Raw genomic sequence first — 15,418 nt, 5'->3', positions numbered from 1 at the left:
GACTGAATAAAAAAGGAGACAGTGAACTGAGGAGCAGCATTCATCTCTCCCTGCAGCCTGACTATAGATGCATGCCGTGTAGTGGATGGCCTGCTTTCTGTTTCCGCTATGATGCATTCTTGGCCATGATGGACTATAAACAAAAATGAACCCTTCCTTTCTCAAGTTGCTTGAGTAGGATATTTCATCTCAGCAATAAAGAAGGTAACTAATACACCTAGAAAGGTGTTTTTAGCTAATATCCAACATAAAGCAAATCATAAGAAGTCCCATTAACATCTTCTCTTAGGGTATAGGCATTTTAATTTACATAATTAATGTTAAGTCAGACTTTTATTGATGTATTTTTGGTGCTGGAGTTTCAGAGTCCTTAGTTGGCTGGATCAGTTGGTTCTGGATCTGTTCTAAGGCAAAAGCATCATGGTGAACGAGCTTGCTGTAACAGAGCTGCTCACTTTGTGGCAGCCAGGAAGAAGAAAGAATTCCTCCCGTGTTAGTGGGCTTCTTCCTTCTTCCTTTTTAATGTATATCGACCCCCAGCCTATTGGATGGGTTTTTCTCCATTGAGCTCAGGTCTTCCTTCCCTCCTTAGTTAAGCCCCCCTGGAAATGTTCTTCCAGGCAAGCCCAGAAGTATTCTTTATTGATATTCTAGATCTTTTACAATATGGAAGTTTTAGGCAAGAGTGTCGTAAAGGAGGAAGGGTTTACTTGGGCTTAGAATTCTAGGGATTATACAGTTTTCTGTGGCAGAGAAGGAAAGGCGGCAGCAGTTTGAATTGGCTGTTCATGTTGCCTCTGCAGGGAGGAACCAGGTGACATATAATGGTACCAAGCTGTTGAACCCCAAGGTTCAGAGCCACTTGTTTCATCAAAACTATGTGTAGTAAATGTTTTACAAAGTTCCAAACCTCCACCACCAACTAGAGAACAAGTATTTCAACATATAAGCTTATGGAGGGCATTTCGCATTCATACCACAACAGCGCCCAACGTGGTAACTGATTGAAGGATATGGCATGGCTGAACAGTATTTCAACAAATCTATACAATATCTACATTCAAATAACATAAACAAATACTCAATCCAAATTCTTGTACACATAGGTAAATAAAAACACATATATCCACATCCTTGGTTTCTGTTGTTGTTGTTTTTAACAACTGCATACATTTTAAAGTGCGGCACATACAGTTGGCAAGAAGGTAGGACACAAGGAGGGATAAAAGTGGATAGAAGAAAGTGATGTATAGAAAGGCAGATGTTAGATTATCACAGGAAAGTGAGCAGTCTCTTTTTTTTTTGTTCTTTTTTTTTTTTTTTTCGGAGCTGGGGACCGAACCCAGGGCCTTGCGCTTCCTAGGTAAGTGCTCTACCACTGAGCTAAATCCCCAGCCCCGTGAGCAGTCTCTTGACAATAACCAGCCTCTGCTCTCCATAGGAAGCGGCCATAAAAGAGAACAGGAAGGCTTTCCTATATGCTTCTCTCTACTTCAGTCAATTACTCACTTTTCTCTCCAGATAATACACTCGAGGTGCCAGCAGGTCCCAAATCTTTGCTTTTCTTCAGAGTATTCATCCTGGAAAATCAAGAACATTGTGAGCTGTAAGAGAGATGCTAACATAATAACTCTCTATAATGTATTTTTGGTGCCTCCAGTAGGAGGAAATTCCAAGACTGTAGAGTCAAACATTGTTGTCTAGAGGGTTAAGAAACCAAGATGCAAAGCCAGGCATGGTGGTTGTGATGGTTTGCATATGCTTGGCCCAGGGAGTGGCACTATTAGAAGGTGTTCCTTGTTGGAGGAATTATCACTGTGGGGGTGGGCTTGGAGACACTCCTCCTGGCTGCCTGAGGGTGCTGAGTCTGTTCCTGGCTTCCTTCGGGCGAAGATGTAGAACACAGCTCATTCTGCACCATGCCTGTCTGGATGCTGCCATGTTCCTGCCTTGATGATAATGGACTGAACCTCTGAACCTGTAAAAACTCTATAAAACTCACATTGGTCATGGTATCCGTTCACAGCAAAAGACTCTAACTAAGACAGTGGTACATGTCTTAATTCCTGTGCTCATGACGTAGAGGCGGGTAGATCTATGTGAGTTTAAGGTCAGATTGGCCTACAATGTGAGAACCTATCCCATAAGAAAAAAGAAAGAAAAAGAAACAAAGGAAGGAAGGAAGGTAGGTAGGTAGGTAAGGAGGGAGGCCCAGGCCCCAACTTTATTTCTAGCTAGATATAATATTCTTCAACTTTTAGGATCATATTCTTACTTTTAATATGGTTGAGGCAATACCAGGCCAAGTTTCATTGTCACTATTTTATGAACAACTACTCCATCTGTTTAGTCAGGGTTCTTCAAAAAACAGAACTTATATAACTATTACATTCATGTATTTAATTATATAGTATACACATTTAAGGGGAATTTATTGGAGTGGCTTACAGGCTATGATTTAGCTAGTCTAACAATGACTGTCTCCTCAATGGAAAGGCCAGGAAGCCAGCAGTCATTCAATTCATGAGACTGGACATCACAGCAATGCCAATCCAGTGCTAGACCCCAAGGAATTCCTCGATTGCTGCTGGTCTGAGTCTATGTTGGAATGCCAAAAAATTGGGATCTAATAGGAGCAAAGGAAAGCCTCAGCAACAGGACACAAGAATTTGCCAGTTAGAGTGAGGGTAGGCAGGCAGGCAGGCAGGCAGGCAGGCAGGCAAAAAGCAAGTTTCCTTCTTCCATGTCCGTTGTTGGTGGACAGGCACCCGAAGATGTGGCCCCGATTTAGGATGGGTCTTCTCCAAATGATCCTAACAAGAAAACCCTTCACAGGCATGGACAGCTCCTTGGGCTTTACTTCATTCCAGATGTAGACAAGTTGATGAGCAAGATTAGCCATCACGCAGTCCTAGCTGCACACTGGGATTGCTTTCACGGTCGCTTCTAAACCTTCATTGTCTTTGCACTACCACTTGGTTTCTTCTTCTATGCTTGGTAATTTATTTATAGATTATACTTACATATTGTATGATATCATCTTTCCCCACTAAATTGAATTACTGGGTCCAACTTTCAGCTTTTCCCACGCACCTTCCAAGTCTACACAGACAAAAAGGTGGTGCTTAATTTCCAACCAATGGCAGCTAGTTCACTGGTCTGAGAGTAGACGTATGCAAAGCACAGCTGCCGTAACTTAATCATAGGACTGCAGAAAACCTGGAGAGCCACTGCAGTCTCAATCAGAGTTGCCCAACAAAATACGACTAATCAGCTGCTTTCAGCTGCCCTCCAAATCCGTAAGAACAAGTTCTTCCGAAGCAATCAGAAATGTTATGGGCTTTGTTACATTGCACCATGGCAAGGGCCAATTGATAGTTCCTGCTTGCCTAGACACCATTTGGAACAGAACAGATACCCATTTAATATTTACTGGCTAAATTGAATGGCTAGCTTTTAAAAAGAATGTAGTTGACTGGCCCGCTATGGGGCAGTAGACCGTGAGAGGATGCCTGGTAAGGTCAAGCTAAGGCTTGAAGCCCCAGAAACCCAGAAGAGAAGGTAGGAGCTTTGCCTGCTCCTGTCCCCTGTCCCATAGCCACAGCCCCCACCCCACATAGAGAAAAATGTGGCCATCAGTCACTTAGGAACAATGCCCACAAGTCTCTCCTCATATAGATGAGACATCTCAGGCCAAGCCAATAGGAAGCACCTGCTGTCAGACCCAACCCACTCCCAAACTGTACATAAGATGCTATCCAGAAGGAATAAAGGTGTGTGAGAATCACTCCTAGAACATGTCACAAAAGCTATACCACTGCCTGGGAAGAGAACACTCCTGAAGTGTTCACCACCAGAAATTCCCCTGCGCTCTACTTGCAAGCTAACTGTGCATCCGACACCACCCCAGTCCCCAGACCTCTTACACTAAAATGAGTTCTAAACAGTCCTTTGAATAGTTAGGTTTTCCATCCTTAAATTAAAAATATATTTTCTGCATATAGGTGTTTTGCCTGAATGTCAGTATTGCCTGGTGCCTGTGGGGTCTGGACCTGTGCATCAGCTACCCTGGAACTGAAACCACAGGTAGCTATAAGTTTCTATGTAAGAATTGGGAATCAAACCCAGGTCCTCTCGAAGAGCAGACAGTGCTGCTATCCTCTGAACTCGTCAGCATAGCATCCTTACTATTTTCTTTGAGACAAGGTTTCTCGGTAGCCTTGGCTGTCCTTGAACTCACTTTTGTAGACCAGGCTGGCCTTGACCTTAGACATCCACCTGCCTCTATTTTCTGAGTACCAGGATTAAAGGTGTATTCCATACTGCCCAACACCATCCTTAATTTTTCAATCTCGATTAAAGATACCAGAGTCAGGTGTACTGCTCCCCAAACACCCTAAGCCCTCTGCTTCCTGACTTCTTGAGGCATTGTTTTTCCAAGCATCATCAACTGAATTTGAATAACTCCAATACCCTTCTAAATAGTCTTACTTTTGTTTACATTATATTAAATCAATCTCTGTTGCTTACAATGAAATAATTCTGATATAAAATGAATCCCAGAGATTGAATTAAAGTGGAGAAACCTTTGGGGAGTTATGGAGGGGAGACTGAAAGTAGTTCGTAATCTGTACTGGAATAAAGGCTGTAGCATGGTCAATGCTAGACTAGAGAATGCTATACATTGCCCCAGATCCCCAGCAGTGTGGATGGGATCTTTGTGCAAAATACTAAAAGGTCCAAGATGACAAGTTGAACTACACTGAACAGTTAAATTATAAAACGTTAAAATGTCTTAAGCAAATTTCCACAGCAACAATAAATGAGGACAATTACATTACGAGAGTGAGCGTAGTGTAATCTCTATACCCAAACTGCCAAGTATAAGGAGATGACATTACAGGCCCACCTCTCTTATGAACATTAATTCCAATTGGATACGCACAAGAAAAGTACAAGAAAATATTTTTAACAGCTGGAAATTTCCTTCTCTATTATTATTTAGGGGTCTCTCCCCCCTCTCTGTCTCTCTATCTCTCTGCCTCTGTCTGTCTCTCTGTCTCTGTCTCTTTCTATCTCTCTGTCTCTTTCTCTGTCTCTGTCTCTGTCTCTCTCTCTCTCTCTCTCTCTCTCTCTCTCTCTCTGTGTGTGTGTGTGTGTGTGTGTGTGTGTGTGTGTGTGTTTATGCTTCAAAAGGGTTTTTATATAGTCCTTATAGAAGGACTTTTATATAGAAGTGGAAGATACTTCTGGTATCTTTGGAAAGTCAGTTATGTCAAAGCATTTTTCTTGAAGCAGACACCAGTGAAAGGATGTTTGGCTAAAGCAAACACGTGAAAGGACACATGATGTTAAGAATATAAATATAACATAGCAGACAGCGGATGCTGCTAGTGGTCATCATTTGAAGTGACTTCAGAGAAAGAAATGCACCAAAAACCAAAAAGAAATGCACACACAGAGAGAGAGAGAGCGAGAGAGAGAGACAGAGACAGAGACAGAGACAGAGACAGAGAGACAGAGAGAGACAGGGGGAGAGACCCCCCAAATAAGAAGGTTCTTGCCACTTCTGCAGACTTGGACCAATTGGCAAAATGATGTCAGCTGATACAGAATCATGTGGACTTTTGCTAAGATAGACTCATGTGGTATCTTGCTGAGGCAAGACCCGTGGGAGGCAAGACTCATGGGAGAACATGTGATGTTTGGAGGGAGTATAAATAGGACTCAATGGACATTGACTGTTGGCTTGCATAGCTAGCTTTGCAATGCTTCACTGGTCTTACATCTTCCCTGATCTTCACTTCGTTAACAGAAGTGTGGCAGAGAATTTCTGGTGTCCCTGCTGGTCCTGATAGCTCCTGCTGAGTCGTGCCAATTCAGCAGAAGCCTGGTTGTTTCTGCTGGGTCATACTGTCACTGCCAATTCACATTTGCTATCCTGACACTACTGAACTGGACTGCTGGTATATATCCTGACAACCCAGAAAGGATTTACTCCAAAGAACTATTTCTAAACAGGTTGACTTCCCCAATGTCTTAATGACCTTTCTTTCCCTCTGGTGGGTGGTGGGCTAGAAGGGAGGTTAAACCATTTAGAAAGCCTTATTAAAAGTAGGTTTTGAAAAAGCAAAGCCTACAGTCCTGGCTAGCCTGCAACTCAGCATGAAGACGAGGCTGGAATCCAATTTGTCCACCTACCTCTGTTTCCTGAGGGCAAGGATAAAAGTTGTGTGTCACCATTCCTGGCAACAGCTGTCAATTTGGATAGGTCAATTAGCATTTAGCATTTCTAGATCATTTCTGCTAAATACTAATAACAAAGTACATACAGAAATAAGTATTGAATTAACGGTGAAAATTTAAAGCACCTCCAGGTATTTCCAAATGCTCCACAGGGAAGTACTTTTTCCACAGATTAAGAATCAGTGTTATAGGCATTCACACTTATGAACACAGAAACAGAATATGCTGAGTGAAATAATAATAACTCAAATATTGCAGTACATTTACAAGAATGCATCCTGTCCAGAAAGAGTTTATCCAAGAAATACAAAGAAGGCTAGCATTTAAGGATCTCTCAATGTGAAATAGAATGCTGACTCCTTATCTGGAGTAATGACAAGTAAAAGGGCTTAAGTTTATTGGGCTTATCAAATAGGGCACAGATAATTATTACAAAGCAATTCTAACTGACAAATGCTGAGAAGTGTAGAATTGGAAAACCATTACTTGGAAACCCTTCATAAAATCATTTAGAGAACACTTACCAAATGATTAGTAAAGCCATTGAGAAAGAAGACAAGGGAAAACTTGACAATAGAGTGGTCACATCTCTAGTACCTCAATCCACTTGTGTTTGTACTAAAAGTGAGGCGAGCAGACATTATAAAAATAAAAGTTCTTAGCCTCAACAATAAACTATCCTTTCTTAAAATATGAACAAAGAACACGAATCTCAAGACTGTTTCCAGACGACATTAAATACAAGTAAAACAACGGGAGGAGGGAACAATCAGCCAAATCAAAAACACAGGACAACCCACAGGACAAATTCCTGACTTCTTCAACAAGCCAGTGGTAAGGGATTTAAAGAAATGAAGCGGGGCTGGGGATTTAGCTCAGTGGTAGAGCCCTTACCTAGGAAGCGCAAGGCCCTGGGTTCGGTCCCCAGCTCCGAAAAAAAGAACCACAAAAAGAAAAAAGAAATGAAGCACTGTTTGCTTTTAGCTTTGAAAAGATTTAACATGAGCAAGGGAGATGGAGAGATAGATGTCTCAGCGGTTAAGAACACGGGCCGCTGCTCTTGCAGAGGATCCAGGTTTTATCCCCAGCACCCATACGGTGCCTCACAGTCATACATAAATCCAGTTCCAGGAGATCTAACACACTCTTCTGGCCTCCTTAGGCACCAAGCAGGTACGTGGTGCAGACACATACATGTAGGCAAAACACTCCTACCCATAAAGTAAAAATTTCAAATTTAGAAAAAGATTTAAAATTATTATAATCAGAGAGAAACCGAAGCAGTGAGGTCTATTAAAACTTGCATACTTAAGAAAATGCTATGAGGAAACTGTTTGTTTCATATATTTAATTAAAAAACAAAACAAGCCAGAGCAATTTGTTTACAATCATTAATACCACATTAAATTATCTATCATAAATTCCTAGAGCAGAACAGGAATACACAGGGCATATTATTCTGCCTTCGAATATATTTAGAATGTTCCAAAATAAAACGCTAGTATTTTCCATTTTAAAATAAATAAATAAAATAAAAAGATTAGATATAACCTAATACAAAAAACTGACCTTGGTTGGATCTAGATTCCAACGAATCTCAACATTAAAAGCATTGTGGGGTGACCACGGAGATGGCTCAGTGGGATACGCACTAGCTGTTCCAGCACCAGGACCTGAGTTCAGATCCCATCAATCACAGAAAAGCCAGGCGCTATAGTGTTTATCTGTAACCCTGGCACTGGAGAACTATGGGAGAAAGCAGATTCTTGGGTTTCATTGGTCAGTTTAGTCCAAATGATGTGATCTAGATTCAGGAAGACTCCCTGTCACAAAAACATAAGGTGGAAACCTCTGGTCTCCACATGTACACATAGGAACACATGCAAACACTACACACACACACACACACACACACACACACACACACACACACAATTTAAGCAGCATTGAATAAGTACTAGTATAATAAAAGTTGAAAAGTGAAAAAGCAGTTTAAAAATCTTTACATCATGCTAGGATGGGTTGGTGTGGAAGGGTCCCCTCCTCAGAGGAGAAGAGGAGGGGGGAAGGGGGGGGTTCTATGTGAGACAAGATTGAGAGAAAATGAAGGACTGTGATCAGGATATAAAGTGGATAAATCCACATCAATTAATGTTTTTCAAAAAGCTGCAAAGAGGCAAAAACTGAAGTCATTTACTTGATAAAGGCTAACTCTTAGAAGCCACATCAAACAAAATACTTAATGATGAAGTGTTAGAAATATTCTCAGTTATTCTCACTTAAGGAAGTAAATAAGGATGTATGATGTTTCTACAATCTTATAGTGGCTGTCCTGTCCGATGCCTTCAGAAAAATATCTTTTAAAGAAGGTAATGGAATACTCCAAACCTTTTAACAAATACTCAGTTATGATGGTGCATGCCTTTAATTCAAACCCAGCCTGGTCTACGTGGTAGGTTCCAGGCCAGTCAGGGCTGCATAGGAAGATTCTATCTCAAAAAAAAGCAGCAATAGGGATGGTGTGGGGTTGACAGGATTCATATACTGTATGAAATTCTCAAAGAATTAATAAAAATATTTTAAAATGAAATGACATGATTTCCATACATGGAAGTGGAAATGCGATGACTGGATGATGCATTGTTACATGTCATGCTGAGTCTGCACATTTATGGACAAATATATGCTAATGGAAAAATGAACTGAACTTGCACAATTTACTCTATTTCAGGGATGCGCTTTTTTTTTAATAACTAGATGACTTTACATTGCTTAAGGAAGAAGCCAATAAGTCCAGGCTTAGTGAAATATGCTGTAACCCCAGCACTCAGGTGTGAGAGACAAAGGGATCAAGATCAAACCTAGTCTGGCTTAAATGAGACCAGCTCTCAAAACCACAGTCAGAGCCAGCAAGATCTCCACAGAGTTGTTTGGTTTTGTTTTATATTATAATATGATTAAATTTTCCTTAGCTTTCTTCCCTCCAAACCCTCTCCATACACTCCTCCCTGCTCCCTTTCAAATTCATGACCTCTTTTTACATTAACTGTTAATTTACATTAACTTTTTACATTAACTGTGACCACATCATTCATATATATATATATGTATGTGTATATATTTATACATTTTGAAAAATATATATAATATATATATATATATATATATATTTCCTGTCCTCCACAAATCTTGCCTCACCAGATGTAGCACATGAGTCTGTCTTAGTGAAACTCCATGGGAGTCTGTATCAGCTGACATCACTCTGCCAATTGACCCAAGTTTGCAGAAGCATCAAGGAGCCACCAGCACACCACCAGAAGTTTTGGGTGTATTTCTCTCTATAGAGTCACAAGAAACAGCTCAACAACAACAATGTAAGATGAACCAACTAATCAAAGGCCACTTCACGTGTCACTCCTTGAAGTTTGCCTTCTTAGCCTCGAGAGTAGAACAATACAGTGATAGTCAGGTATGGGGGTTGGTTTAAATGTCAACTTGCCACAAATTAGAATCATTTCAACAGGACGCATCACCTGAAAGTTTGGTTTCCCTTAAGGTAAAGTTTTGCATTATAGCTATGGCTGGCCAAAAATTTATTCTCCTGCCTCAGCCTCCTGAGAGCTGGGAATACAGACAAATGTGAGAGAATATAGCACTAATTTTGCTCCTTTCTGTGAATATTCAATCATATTTACCTTTTTTTTCTGAGACAGGGTCATTTTATGTAGCTCTGGCTATCTTAGGACTTGCCATGTAGAATAGGCTGGCCTTGAACTCAGAGGTTCTCCTTCCTCTGCCTTCCAAGTGCTGGGACTGAAGGTGTATACCACCATCCTTGGTCTTCTATTTTCTGATTTTAATCTAGCACTTACGGTGTAGCTACTGCAGGTCACTCCATCTAGATCACTGCTACTCCTCCCAAAAACCACATGAAATATTCAGCACCCTTACCCCCTTCATCAAATAAGAGGTTGTTTTGAGGGACGATCTCACTGTATAGTCTAGGCTGGCCTCAAAATCATTATCCTCCTGCCTCAGCCTCCTTTAGTGCTAGGAGTATCACCACATCTGGCAAAGAGATTGGATTGTGACGTACCTTGTACAAGATCACACAAGTGAGAGAGTGGTAGAACGGGCTATTACCAAGGGACAAATGGAAAGAAGACAAAAGGCTTGAATGCCAAAGCAGTAATCTAGATGAGTTTACAGAGGACCTGAACACTGTAATTCAAAATGAAGTCCGACTTACTTTCAGTGTATAACATCACAAGATGGACTCAGAAAGCTATGGATGAGGGTAGCACATGATGTACCAAAAAAGAAGCCACAAAGAAATCAGCTTAATATCTTCTATCTGGAATAAAATAGTTAATACCCTTACACGTGTATATGTGAAGTGTACACACACACAAAATAGCCCTTATGGAGGGTTCCGCATTCAACTAATTTGATTTTATTTGAGAACCAAAAGTGATTGAGAAATAACTTGAACTGAGTAAATGTAGACTTTTCTAGGTAGAGATTTTCCTTGCTATTATTATCTAAACAATGTAGTATAACAACTATCTATACAGCCTTTATGGCATAGCATGTGTAACTAATCCAGAGATGATTTAATTACATTCTGGTGGTAGCACATTTCTTTAAATCTCAGCACTTGGGGGGCAGAAGCAGGTGGATCTCTTGTGAGTTTGAGGCCAGTCTGATCTACACAGTTCCAGGCTAACCAAGGCTATACAAACAAACAAACAAAAAGGAAGTATACTGTGGGTATGTGCATAGTGGATACTGTAACTTACATTTTATATAAGGCTCAACAATGTAAGAAGTAAGACACAGCAATGCCACCTGATTGTGGAGGTCATAAAAATTGGGTGGCAAATATAAGGTTTCTAAGAGTACAGTTACCAAAATTTAATTCAGAATTGAATTCTTACTAATCCAACATGCTTCTGGCTATGTTCCCCATCACGCAATTTCACTGTAGGCTTGGCTCTGAGCACACATGTGCATTGTGTACTGAGCATGCTGTCATGAGCACAGCAGATGCTACCTGAAAGACCACAGCTCAGATTGTACCTCCTACATATTAGGAATTGTAGCACTTTATTGTATGTATGGTTTCCTCCTCCAACAGAAACAGGATGGTTTAATTTAGAGAAAAAACATACTTTTAATATCCCCCTACTGTCATGTATTGAATACTTTGTATTGTGTTAGGATGTTCCATTTTTAAATTGCTCTTTGAATTGCTGACTTGAAATTCAAAAAAAGAATTATCAGGTAAATTTTGGCTTACAGTTAGGACAGCATTCCCAAGAATTTCTGCAAAAGCACTAAATATATCTGTGTTTTTTTGTACTACACATTAATACAAGGTGGGGTTCTTTGCTTTGGTGGTCATAGAATTAAAGTTATCATTCATCTCTGAAAACTGTAATATCATGATTTAACTCTGTATTTAATAATTAAGCACATCCACCTAAAATGCTGATTTCCTTTTGTATTTAATAAATGAAAAAATATGTATACCAAAAATTATCATAGAATCAATTTCTTTATGATTATCCACTGATTTTTTTGCATTGTAAACCTATCTACATATCTATATACCCAGAGTATCATCAAATTTTCTTGGGCAACAGTGTGTCAAACGTGGGAAAAATTGGAAAAAAGTTTTTTGGGTTTTTTTTTTAGATTTACTTGTTTTATTTTGTGTATGGATGTTTTACTTGTATGTATATCTGCATACCACATGCATGTCCAGTGACTGCAAAAGTCAGAAGCGTGCCTGGGATCCCCTGGAACTGGAGTTCACAGACAGCTGTGAACCACAATGCCAGGTCCCGCATGGACTTGGTGGGCACAACATGACATGGTTCTTGCAACTGGGACAGGGGCATTGGACGGACGTAGGTCTCCATGACTGTCAATGGCTGCCATGGGCATAAGGCTTGTTATATGATGTACATATTTTCGTGTCCCTTGGAGGAATGTCCTCTCTATTAATGACTTCCTGATAATCTGAGACAGCACCAGTCTGGGTGGAGGTGTGGCTACTGCCTCAGCAAAATGGTAAACACTGGGACCTTCAGGACTGCCCTTAAGGATGTGAACAAGGACTCTAAAAACATGAGCCCAAAAAATATATAATTTCTCACCAATGCAAATTATGAGGATGCAACATGAATTATGAGGGGCTTCAGGAATCTAAAGGAACAAAAACAGCTGCATGAATGAGCCAGCTTAACAGAAAAATACAAAGGCAGGCAGATTCCTGAGTTCAAGGTCAGTCTGGGACACAGGGAGTCCAGGCAGAGGTGTGGTAGAAATGGTAATTTCAGGATGGGGTCCCACCCAGCTAGCTTAGCATCTGTGCTTAACAGAGGCAGGCAGGTCTCTGAATGCTTTCGCAATGTTAAAATAAAATGTGTGCTTGCAGTCTCCTAAGAATTAAGAGGCTTAGGTCAAGGGATGTTGATTTATAGGATAATCAAAGGGAACGTGGAGTAAATGACTGGATTGATATGTAAATAAAAGCAGGAGATGAGCTATCCAGAGAATTAGGATAGCTAGAGAGAAGTGCTAGAACTGTCGCAAACAAAACACACACACACACACACACACACACACACACACACACACACAGAGAGAGAGAGAGAGAGAGAGAGAGAGAGAGAGAGAGAGAGAGAGAGAGAGAGAGAGAGCGCACTGTCTGGAGCTCTCCAGGGAAAGCAGGCTGGAAATCTGTCTCCAGCAGAGCATAGGCCACCAGCACAGACCCGTGATTTGACTTCAAGCCTTTTGTTTTTGCCACTCCCAAGTACCCCTTCTTTCAGAACCCCTCTCCCAAGTCAAGGCTGGTCCTTGCCACCACCGCGTGGGTGCTGGGAAATAAACCTGGATCCTCTGCAAGAGCACCAAGTGCTCTTACCTGCTGAGCTACCTCCCCAGTCCTACAAGTGTCGCTCCTAGGACATAAAGGGAGCACTGGATACCTGCATGCAAATTCCTAGATATGGTGCTACTTATTCAATGCTTCCCAGGGGTTAAGAGTTTATTATAGTCGTACTTGCACTTCTAATTTCCCTGTGAACTCATCCAATTTTGTGAGTGTAAAAGGCACAGGAACATTAAGGACACTGCTTAGGTTTACAGTGACTCGGTGGTAAAGATGGGGTCAGAACCCAAGCCAGCTGATCTCTCAGTCACTTATCCAGTGACGTCTCACCCTTGGCCTCCCACACACCGGATGTGCTGTGTAGTACTACAACCTTGTTTGGCAATCAGTTGGCAAATACTCTCCAATACTAATGATATCCCGGATAGACTAGGGGAGGGACAGGGTATGCAGGTGTTGCATACAGTGGAATTCTGTACTTGATGTGCAGAGCCCATCCTCCTGTAAGCTTACTGGGGGTGTGTCCTTTCTCACAATCCTCTCACTCTGAGGACTCCCTTTCTCACAGAACCAGCATACCTACCTTCAGTCATACCAAGTAAAAGACAGTCCCGAATAAAGACTAGATAACAGGAAGTCTTCTGTCCCATGTCTTCTGTCACACATTCAAAAGACACTACAACAGCAAATAAACTTGTCTGGGTCTGTTCCTCTCCTAAGTCACGACTTGTGAACTATGACTAGCCACTGTATGAACTCTAAGCTTAGAAGCAAACTATAGGCAGTTAGAGAGGGATAGTGAAGAGTTTTCATAGATTGACCACAAGTCCGCGTCACTTTTCTGCCCAACTGAGAAAAAAGAAAATAAACAAGCAAAAACGTGTAGGTAAGAGCCATGACGTCCAGCAATCAGCAAAAGCCGCTCAGATGTGCAGTGTCAACCCCAGGCACTTACAGTGTCTGCCCCGACTCCTACTTTGGATTAGCCTTCCTGGTGATTTCCCCCTCCCCAGCGCATGCATGCACATGCATGCACATGCAAGTACAAGCATGCACACGCGAACCTGTTCAGGTAGAACACCCCCACCCACTGCACCTCGCTCCCAGGCATGCACGGAAGCACGTATGCACACACGCAGGTGCAAATGAATACAAATCCCCTTGCACACACGCCCACACAAACTCCACTCTAAGTCCACATTCCCTTGCACACCCTTTTCGGTTGAATGTACCAAAGTCACTGAGTGCACAGCCCCAACTACAGCTGGGTAAAAACATCCATTTGCATCTCCTCTGTGAACCACTTCACACACACACACACACACACACGCTCTCTCTCTCTCTCTCTCTCTCTCTCTCTCTCTCACACACACACACACACACACACACACACACACACACACACACACACACACACTGGGCAAGACAGTGAAGACCTCCAGCCATCTTGTATTGTTACTGAGGCCATTTCAGGACGTTTATCTTCTTGATGGAGAATCCCCCTGGAAAATCATCCAACTCTATTCTAGGGCCCGAGGTCTTGATACCCGACGTGTTATATCTTAGCTTCTATTCAACTGCTTACTTGTACAAGCCTCCTTAGGCAGCTGATACCAGGATGTGGGTTTTTTTTATTTTTATTTTTTATTTTAAAGGCCCCTTGCTCAAAATGCTTGGGGTTACACTTAAGTCTGGAATACTTGAGTGTATGTAGTCCCCACTTCCCCGAACAAAACTTCCAATTGGCAAAAAAACTTCCAATTGGCATCTCTGGTAGTGCTCCCCCACATACATTCATTTCATCCCTCACACACGTATCCCCACCTCCGATCCCCTGCATGCCTACCCTACCAGAAGCAAACTTTTGAGGCTTACCAAACTGGCCCTCCTCGTGCAAGGACCAGGACCCGCTCATGGCAAAAACTCAAAGCGGAATCATAGTCTCTCAACCCCAAGGGGCTTCTGGTTGGCTATCTTCTACTTCTACGTTCAAGTCCCAAAGTTAGGGAAATGGCACTTCCCAAGGGTATCCAGAGCCCTGGGGAATTAGGGTCGCTGAGTCCTGAGGGAACTTACTTGATTTCCAGGCTGGTTTCATCCAGTAAAAGGGGGAGGGGCTTTTCTCAGCCTCCATGGGGAAGCACTCACTGAGTTTGCAAAACCAATTTGCTCTTCTTTCACTTTCTGCCGGCAGCAAAGAGATTCTGCACTAGAGCCAGGAAAGCCACGCTCTCAGAGGTGGGGAAAGGGGAAAAAGACTCCGGAAGTGAG

General features: G+C 41.8%; 1 long non-coding RNA gene across 1 annotated transcript; it reads right to left on the bottom strand.

The window, feature by feature from the left end:
* Positions 1 to 1,470: 1,470 nt before the first annotated feature.
* On the bottom strand, positions 1,471 to 15,383 carry LOC103694504 (uncharacterized). Its single transcript, XR_005498284.2, has 2 exons — positions 15,224 to 15,383; positions 1,471 to 1,580 (listed from the first exon to the last, which is right to left on the bottom strand). It is a non-coding gene; the product is annotated as an uncharacterized LOC103694504 (long non-coding RNA).
* Between the last annotated feature and the right edge of the window lie 35 nt (positions 15,384 to 15,418).

The sequence above is a fragment of the Rattus norvegicus genome, chromosome X (assembly GCF_036323735.1).
Source record: "Rattus norvegicus strain BN/NHsdMcwi chromosome X, GRCr8, whole genome shotgun sequence".
In the NCBI taxonomy this organism is placed as follows: Eukaryota; Metazoa; Chordata; class Mammalia; order Rodentia; family Muridae; genus Rattus; species Rattus norvegicus.
The sequence above is the reverse complement of the archived record's forward strand: the minus strand, read 5'-3'. Positions and strand labels throughout refer to the sequence as shown.